The sequence below is a fragment of the Eurypyga helias genome, unplaced genomic scaffold (genome assembly GCF_000690775.1).
Source record: "Eurypyga helias isolate BGI_N326 unplaced genomic scaffold, ASM69077v1 scaffold12371, whole genome shotgun sequence".
NCBI lineage: Eukaryota > Metazoa > Chordata > Aves > Eurypygiformes > Eurypygidae > Eurypyga > Eurypyga helias.
Genome location: NW_010228973.1, coordinates 1 through 10,230, shown reverse-complemented (window position 1 = coordinate 10,230; position 10,230 = coordinate 1). Strand labels below are relative to the sequence as shown.

The window sequence follows — 10,230 nt, the reverse complement described above, 5'->3', positions numbered from 1 at the left end:
GCAGCCTTGCATATCTTCAGGTTCCTTATGTGCTGCTGACCCTGACCCTCACTAACCACGGGGGGCTCTCCATTCTCCCTGCCCTTGACTTCCGCAACCCGGGGGGTATGGCTCCAAGCCATTAACAGTCTAGGGCCACAATGCAAATTGGAGTACTTTGTATTCCTGAAATGTTTTCCACCAAAGAGTAGATTTAATAACTATAAAACAGGAAGATAGGCCATAATGCTTTTTTGCTTAGCAGACCCAGAATCTCAAAGCACAATATTTCTATTTTGGCAATTTAATCTTCAAGATACATATTCAAATTGTTAATCCAAACTCTTGGAGGTAAGGATCTTTGTTATCTTTAAATAAGATAAAGAAACCTTACACCAGTCTGCTAAACCCACAACTGACTCCTGACATAGCATACTTATAGATGTTTGCAATAGAGGGATGTGAGGGCTCAAGAGAACAGGGGACCAAGCAGATCAAGTCACAGGCCAGAAGGCCACATCTTAGAGAGATCATGTTACTCAGCTGGGCAGTTAAGAATATCTGGAGTCACCCTTAACAGTTCCAGATCCTTTATTCCTTTTAACTTCCAGGTTAAGAAAGATTTCCCTATATTCAAAGAGAAAGTCCAAAATCATGGCAGTTAAGCACAACCACTTCTGTAGCTTTACTGTCACACTACAGACTCTTTGCTGTTTCTTGAAATTTGTTATATCCAGCAACCAATTCTCATGTGTCCCACCTAGGACAGAGATGTACTTTCTGGATAGGCTGGTACAAATTCCTCATATTTTACAAAGCCTCAGAAGCAGTGTTTATACTTCAGAGCTAGGTTTCACACTCCACAAAACTGACACTTCAGCATCTCTAAAGTGATTTAAGCAGGCTCTTAGTAGGCATCACAGGGGTTTGGGTTTTTTTCCCCCAAGAAAAGGTTTTCTTTACAGGAAAAAAAAAAGGCCTCCTTGATTAGGATACATGTGTAAGAGCTGAGAGATGAGACAAGGAAAAGTGAATCCCAGTATTAGCTTCCCTTCTTCCTCACAAGTAAGTTCGGTTTAGTTCCTAAGAAACAGTACAAAATTATCCTCCTTCAGATATGTCAGTTATTATTCTGAAGGAGGCTAAATCAAGCCCTAGAAATTCCACAACCTTTAAAATATGCCCCCAGCTGCCATAAAGTACTTACTGTATGTGAACATTCATGGAGAAGTGAGCTCGGTATTTGGTAAGGCTCCCAAACAATTCAGGGCAGCACATCTGTACCCATTTTTTGCACAGAGGATATACTGCTTTTCACTGTGGTTAGCAATCCCAGGGCAGATCACCATCATGACATCTTCTGTGCACAGAAAGAAAGGGGAGTTAAGTAAATGTCACTTGATGCAAATTAAGAGATTCAGAAGGCTGCTATTTCAGATCCGTGGGAAACCATCTACCAGAAGCAAGTTAAAAATGCTACTAGTCTGCCAAAAACCCAGTATGGGACAGCAGACTAGCAGCTCAAGTGCTGCAGATGTGAAAATGTAATTCATGTTACAGGAGATGAAGAGTTTTCTAACTTCAGGGAAAGCTGCCCAAACAGTTCTTCAGACACTGCCTAGAGACCAAGAGAAATTCTGCCCTTTGAAGGATGTTTTTGACATTACACACGTTCTGCCTTCTGACAGCCTGTTGTGACCGGTACATGTGTGGAAGGTCTCAAGTCCACTGCTTGTTCATGCACCAAGCAGATGGGCTACACTACTCTTCCCTCGTTTCCCTTCTGAAGTTGGGTGGCACAGAGATCTTCAAAATGAAGCTCTGCTAAGCACAGACATTCTGATCAGCTGACATCAGCCATCATCAGCTTTGTGGCTAATGTAATGATACTTGATCTGCTGACACTGTTCACCGGTTTAACAAGAGGCAATTTCATCAACCAAGAATGTAATTGTTGTAATTCAAGTAAGATGAGTAAACTACATTCAGGATTTGCATACACGCTTCAAATTAGCTCTCAGACTCTTTGCACTTATGTGTAAAGCCCCAGTGCTTAGCAGCTCTAGACATTGAGTTTTTGCCTCATTAGGAAAGCACTGCTCAGCTTTGCCTCAGTGATAAAGGTAACAGCACCTGTTCTAGTGCATCATTCCATGAGGATCTCACTGACAGTTAAGGAAAGAACTCTGCTTTTCCTGAAGGCCAAGTGGGAGTCACGGGCTTACAAGGAAATCAGCTACTTCAGAGGTAAATTGTACTTCTGAAGTTAAACCACACTAACTCAGTTTTAAGTGCTGCTGTTAATAGTAGTAACAGTGAGTTTGAAAGCTGAATTCACTCTGAAAATACATACACAATGCTGTAAGCAATCACCACAATCTTCTGCTTTTCCCAGAGAGTTCTCTACATGTCTGGACTCCTTCATACCCTGTGCACATAGAGTTTGTTTTCAGGCAGATCTTGAAACAGCTAGTATTAGCAGACTACCAAAAATCTGTTTCTAAGTGGGAGATAAAGTCTAGTCTCTTTTCCATACACACCAGGCTAGGCAGAACCACATGCAGCTAGCCTCTGTTTTATGATTCCACAGCTTTACCAGGCACAGGACACTCGAAACAAGGTTTACCTTCAGATTCTCTTTTCCAGCCTCTCACTTAAGGCACAGGTTATGTAACATTTCTTCTGCTCTTTAACACCCCACCTCTTGCCACAAACATTTATGTTCTCTATCAGAGTGTGTCTCCGGCTGTCTTTGATACAGGTATACAGCAAGACAGCCTCAGCCTCCACAGGTTGGTCAGTATTGCTTAGCAGCCCACTTCCATCACCACATGTAGCATCTATTCTTTCTGATAAACCAAGTAGCACTGTCCTCATCCATCCTCAGAGCACAGAATCAAGGTTAGCAGATAGATGCATCCAGCTGTCTGACTGACCAACACAGTGCTCAGACTGCAAAGGTGACTGTTGCTTTTCCCCCATCTGGCATGGTGAGGTACCTGAAGTCCGTATGATGTGGTGAACTTGCTGTCCCCATTTTTCTGTAAAGGGCAGTCTGGATATGTCCACTTTTCCCTCAGATCAGGGGTGGAATGTACCTGAAAGACAGTAATTTAATTGTTTATCCATGATGTGTTAACAAGCCTTTGAGAGAAGATAAGCACTCCCATACAAAATCTCCCCCTCGCTACCAATTATAGCAACAACTATAGTTGTTATAACAACTGAGACTGGGACAGCATGTTGTTGGCCAACCAAACTGACCTCCAAAACCTGCAAAGTGCTGTTTTAACTGAAACACTGAAGCTGGCTGGGTTGAGCACCGTGAACTTGTGTAAGCACTTGACTGTACAAGCCAGTGGCAGCAAGGACAGGATTCACAGCAAGTTCCACAAGAACTTCCTAGACCAAGTACTGGGAAAATAGTACAAGGCTGTATGGGATTGAAGGACATCTTTCTTTATCCTGGGTTTGTGTGGACTTTCAGCTTGCTGTTACTAAAACCATTCAAAGATGAGGGCACAGAAACAACTATTCAGTCATGGAAAGTGCACGATAGCACACTGGTGAGGCAAAAATAAATAGCTAGGAATTATGCAAGAGTCCTCACCCTCTGACAGTGCAGATCAGACAAGCTCCATTTTATCTAAGCTGTATTATGTGAAAAATAATTCCAGAGACATTTTCATACTCAATACAGCTGAAAAACCCAACAATCTTGTGCTGATAGCAATAGCTAGCACAGATTATTTCAGAGGAGCATCTTTTTTCAGCTGTTTGCCATGAGGAATGTTGGCTTTGCTACAATAAAAATCTTGCAGACAGAAAAGCATGTACTCAGGCTATTTTCCTTATGGTTCACCTTAACAAAACAAGCTCAGCAGGGTGTGACATGGAAACACAAGCTTGCTATCATGCAGACTGAGCAACTAAGTAGTATTCAGTTTAATATTGCTTCTCAGATTTTATGTTAAAGCTATCACTACTGCTAAATTTAATTACGTCTTCCAAACAAGGGCCCCTCACTCATAAAAGCAGATGGCTTCCCTCTGGCACTGATACTAAGTGGAAGCAGGGAAAGTGTTCAAGAAAATGACAGACTTCAACTTCTAACGCCTGCTGTAACCCCAAGTGGTTCTGAAAAGCAGCGTACTGTAGAGATTACCCCAGTGCAGCAAATCTCACTGTATGGAGATGATTCGCTATGTGTTCCTTGGTATGCCCTGCTCCAGCAAAGCTGCTCAGAGGTATGAGAATGCAGACACAGGCTGTCCTTAAGCAGCGTTGCCACTGTTCTGCAAGAGCTATTTACAGGCCACAGGAGCTGAGCAGCCAGAGGGATGGTGAAAAGCAGTTAGGAAGGCCTCTTGCCAAAGAGGTGTATGCATGCCCACATGAGGATGAGGCACCACAATAGCACAGACAAGCAAGAGTACTGATAACATAGCAGATCCAAAGGCAAAGCTGTGTTGTAACGGAAACAAAAATCTCAGTTTCTGTGAAGCAAAAACGGCTTCCCAGTTTGTTCCAGACCAGGCTTTTCACTGACTCATTTTCCTGTTTTGACTTAGTTGCAATAGGTATCAGGCACTCTGAATAAAGACAAATATTTGAGGCAGTTAATTATGGCTTTCTGTAGCCAGTCCTGTAACTTCCAGTAACAAGATTCTGCAACAGAAGGCAGACAGGGGAACAGGTCTGTGGATGCCAGTTACTTATGGAGCTGGCTTATACAGCACATCAAGTACAGAGTTCACCAGTCTTAAACAACTAAATGATTTCACAGACAGTTATAGAAATCTGCTCACAAATGCTAATGTTTTGGCTCCAAATGCCACATTTCAGCTGTGCAGCGCAGCCTCACATCCTGATAGGCAGCTGTCCACAACAGTGCCCAAGAGCAAGAGAATTCCTAAGTGTTTCACAAACATTCTTCTAGCACCTTAATAGTAAAAAGAATTCCAACATCTAATTGTAGATTAAGTTTTAGTGGCTCTCAGGCAGCAGATTATGATTTTAGAGCTTGTACATCATTCAGTATGCAGGAATTTAGGGAAGCAGCAGCTGTATAGGCAGCTCACAGAAAGCACATAACTTATTTTTATTAGCAAGCACCAGCTTTCAGGTGCTCAAAGATCTGAAGTGGAAGTTCAGCAATAGGCTTATTTCTAGAGCATTATTTCATTTCACCTGAGGAGATTAATACTTTAAACATTAACTATTACATCACCTCTGATGTGCTGTAGTACACTGGACACTGATGGGAAGAAGGCAGAACCTACAATTTGCCCGAGTCAGGGGACACCCTGAGAACTGCTGCCTGCATTACAAGAGGTGACAGGTTCTATTTTTTCCCCCCTTTACAGAGCAGGTTGGAGGTATTTAAGGGATGCTTTACAAATCAAACCTTGTTTGAACATTGTCCCTTATGTGATGCTAGGAAATACAGCTTGATAACATCACAAGAATAGCAAAAAATAATTTAAATACACATCTTAAAGAATTGTCTTTCCTGTAAGCTCTTTCAATCCCCAAGAGCAATTATATCACTGTCTCCCCTAACATAGGTATACAGGTAACAAGACTGAACAACTACCTTTTGACACATTTTGCTCTAGTTCTTTCAGTTGCGTTTGTTTCCTGAGGTCATGCAAACCTTTCAGGCAATGTTCTGCCCAAAAATCATGTGTTGGAAATCACTGCTACAGTTTTCAGAGAAGTTAGCAAGCCTGAGCTCTGATCTGATGCAGAGAAATAAAAAAACCCACCAAAATCGCACACTACTAACACAATACTAGGGTCCTGCAATTAACATACAACAGATGTATTGCAGTACAGTAGCACTGGGAGCTTGTGCCATGAGAACAAAGCTGAAATAGGAGTAAAACAGACTCTGAATTAGCTTACAATCTGTTTCCAAAAGTTAGCCTGATACTAATATGCTTTCAAGACTGGTAATCAGCATGCTTGCTTTTTCAGTAGGGGAGGGACATGTCAATCTGGAGTGCCAACACTGAGATGACAAGTGTCTAAGATACACACTAAGGAAGTTCTACTTTAATATTTTTCAGAGAAACAACTGCTTTACAGCCAAGGCACTAGCCATAACTGAGAATCCAATTTCAATGCTCTGCTTCAACACACACGTACGTTACTACCAGAGTGCATCAGGGAACCCTCTTTGGGTCCCAATTTAAAACACACAGTTCATTATTTCCTCTAGGAGTTTACAGAGCCTATGGCCTAAGATCTTAGGCTTTATGTAATCAAGGCACCTAACACAGCACTGCTAAAAGCCTCTCAACTCCCCTCGAATAACCATCATTAAGTCAGCTTGACTTTTGAGATCCAAAAGGAAGGTTCATGCAGCTACACTCAATGCTTACCAGATAACTGATGTATTTCAGGCTTCTAAATAGGACTTGCAAGTTCCCAAAGTGATTGCAGAATAGAAATACTGTAATCAAAGTCCTTGTCTCTCTAAAGCCTCATGAAATTGTAGTAAATGCTTCATATTACTGCTGAAGGTAAGGGCAGCTGCACTATTCTGGAGGTCTTAGAATGTGAGGACAAGGATCAGCCTGCTCAGATAGACTACATAAGGTCAATTTGAAAATGGATTCAACAGGCTTAGAGCTGGACAGTTTGTAACTACTTTATTAAACTATTACTGGGTAGAGCACATCATAACTAGATTTCATTAGTCTTCAATCAATTTAAGGCACTTCAAATAAAAGTAGGCACTTGAAAACTAACAGCCATCCCCCTGTTCATTGTAAGCGCACAGATACACCATGAAAGTGTTTCCTTCCTGTGAGCCCTGACAGATTTCTTCCCTAATAGAGAGTATGTGAACAGGAACAAGTGCTGACTGCACCCATCCCTTCCCAGTTCCACAGACAGTGGGCTATATAGTGCTGGTACAGTACAGTATCCTTATATAGCTACTATGCAGGGCAGCAGGGATAACATTTTTCTATACATTTATAGAGAGCCCTGCACAAAACTTTGTCCTAAACACAGGTACCTCATACACTGGCAATAACAAAATGCTTCACTTGGAACATTTTATTTTTCCCAAGAGAATACCCTGACATTCATTTGCACTCAGGTTTAAGAGACACACTAGGCAGGAGAATGGTTAAGTGCAGCTCTTCTCCCTACAACACAGGTCAACATGAAACAAAAAATACTACTTACTCTCTGGTCAAAAGTGGGCAGGATTTGAGTAGAAAGCAGGTCAAAAGTAGAGTCCTGGTGAGTTCAGGAGAGGAAGTTGGGCTTTTTAAATTCAAGCAAACAGTAACATAAAGAAGAGCAGCACCTGCAACTAGCTTCAGCCGAAACACCACTAGCAGCTCAAACATTGCAGTCCTTTTGAGCCCGGAGATAAAAAACAACATTAAAGCGTTTTGCAACATACTGTGATATGAGTATCAAATGTCACGTTAAACAAGACTGAGCTAACCAACTACATCTGTCAGTTAATACTGCTGCAAAAATCCTAGCATATCAACTCAGACCAGCAACTTTTAAGATGAAAGGCAGTTTATTTTGTACAACTTTAAAAACCCTGACCACCGCAAGAAATAAAAGCTGGATGGCCAGTTGGGAAGGAGATTCATTCCACACTAGAATTGCAAGTGTCTCAGGTGTCAAACCCTGTAGTCTGCTGACAGGCAATACCTGCAGGATCCTTGCCGGGACTACACAGCTCAAACAGAAGCTGAGTGAAAAGCCATGCTATAACAGCACATCAGCAGCTCTGGGTGTGTGTTTCTTTCTAGATGTAGAAGCCAAGCTTGAAAAGGAGAGTGTGGAAGAACTACTGTGGCTGCTCAGCCTGAATTTTGCAATTCCATGAGAACACTGGTACTAACTCCTGCATCTATTCAAAGTTGTCACTTTCTCTACCAGCAAGTTCCACTGGGTTTTGGGAAAGCCATCAAGATACTCACTTCTACAGTATGTAAAGTCACAACTGACAACAAATCCGAGAGCTGTACACATTTCTGTTCCAGGTTTCCTGGGGAAAGGAGACTCTTCCAGGGACAGGAGTCACTTCACGCTATGACTCAGCGTGGCACGCGCAGGATTTAGTAGCTACCAAATGTTACAGCTCCTCCACCCGTGCCAAAGCCAAGCCTGACGCTGCATACTGGAAAGCCAACATTAAAAAAAGACATGAAAGGAAGCCACTCCTACGGGGTTCTTCCCTCAGGCCTTTCAATTAGCAACTGCAAGCCTGGCAGACTCAATTCACTGAAGCACTAGAATTGCTTTGGGCTAAAGCAAAGATGCAATTGTATGAACTGCCTACAGACTAGAGTAAAGGCAGAGGCTTTACAAGAGGCTCCACTAGCGAGATATTTTATGCTCCATTAAGAACCTTGAAGGAATCCTGTTTCCCAGCATGGCAGTTTGATACCCAAGCCTCTTAGATGACCTCCCATTAGTCAAGAGGTCTGGCTCACCAGTGCTTTTAGAGCTCAGCTGGACACTAACAATGGAGCATACCTGGCCAACGCTGTAAGCATTCATAAATCCTCTTTCCCATCCTTTCACAGCTTCTACCAAGTAGTGTAAAACCCGCTCCTCCCCACTACAACTCAGAAGAAACAAAGAGGCTGTTTCTAAACAGACTAAGTAGGCAGACTTTGTTAACTAAAATACATTTCTTGGACCAGTTTTATTTATTTGTAGTGCCTGCTGGGGGAATAAAACTCTGAAAGCAAGGCTGCTAGACAAAAGGAAAGCAAAACCCCTACTTTAAGGAGTTGTGCCTAGGCAGATTCAGATCAGAAGTAAGTTGGGTTTTTTCCCATTCCTCTTTGAAGGGGGAAGAAGGAGGGCTATTTCACAGTAGTTAGTTCCTCAGTGAAAGTTTCCAGAATATTACTCATCTTTAATATCAGCTAAAGCCTCTTCTGAAAGATATACTGCAAAGCCAGAAGTTACAAGCCAGTCACTACCAGGTAAGATATTTATAACCATATTAAGGAGAAGGGAACTTTTATTAAGGAAAGGCCGGAAAATCAGAGCATTAGTACCTGAGCACACAAGCCTTCCTAGAGCTAGGTTATCATCATTGCCACCCACATATGTTGGGGGCAAGTGGGGTTTTACTTCTCCCTAAGAAGGGCAGACTGCCCTTACACATCAAAATTAAATCAGCTGTTTGGTATTGAACTCTATCAGCTGAGTATGATCAGATTTTTTTTTAACTGCATATAAGCTTAATCTTCACGAGCTATTTTGGCTGAGGAGGAGCAAATATTTGCACAGAAGTTCAGCTGATGTATAGAACAGCAATACAGAGCTGTAACACATCATGAAATACAATATTCCAGAGGAACTGAAAGGCATAGATGAAGAAAACTCCAATATACTAGCAGAACTATGATGATTTAGGCTTTTGCTGAAAAGTTCAAAACACCAGTTTCAGGCTGGTGTCTGCAACAACAATCTGTAAGAGACAGGAATCTTCAGCACTTACCACATATGATAAATACATATTGACAGTAAGAGGAAGCTGTTACAAATTCTCTGAAGAGACCTACAGGAGAATACAATTATAAAATGCAATCCCTCCAGCCATAACTGTGGGAATAAAGCTGCTGCTAACATACCTCTTTACACTGTGATATGTTCATCTACCCTACCTGTGTTGGGAGTAAGTCAGGAGTTACACGTCATGACACAGAACGGAGCAGAGTCCAGTCACACAGGCTAACAAGCAGGTATACAGTACACTTCAACAAAAGGAAGTCTAAGGTAATTGCAAAGTCCTAGTAGCAGCATCAGGAACTAGGAATGTGTGTAACAGAGGAGAGCCTCATTTAGGGTGAGCTGCATGACCTGATGGGCATCAGCCAGAACCCACCTGGCTGTAACTCACACAAGAATCATCTCCTTGGGACCTCTGCTCTGCACCAGCTCCTGAGCAGCTCACACTGCTTCCCACTTCAGCCTTCGTTCCCTCTGAGCGCAGGCTGCTCATACCACCACTTTTCTTGCCCTACACAACCTCACACCTCCACGAAGCGGTGGGGAAGGCCACCTTTTTTCCCCCCCCCCCCGCCAGCAGCACATCCCTGCCAACCCCGGCAAGAACCGCAAGGATGGGACCGCTGATCACCACAGCCAGGCCAAATCCCACCACAGGGCTACGCCTGTAGCACGTAAGGTAAGCCTGCTGCAGGAAATAAGCAGAAAGGAGGCGGCTGGGCGGGCACGGGGAGCCTGAGGCCG

At 42.8% G+C, this 10,230-nt stretch overlaps 1 pseudogene; it reads right to left on the bottom strand.

The window, feature by feature from the left end:
* The window catches only part of LOC104516026, a 17,130-nt pseudogene extending 9,777 nt beyond the window's left edge, over nt 1-7,353 (bottom strand).
* Nucleotides 7,354-10,230: the final 2,877 nt, after the last annotated feature.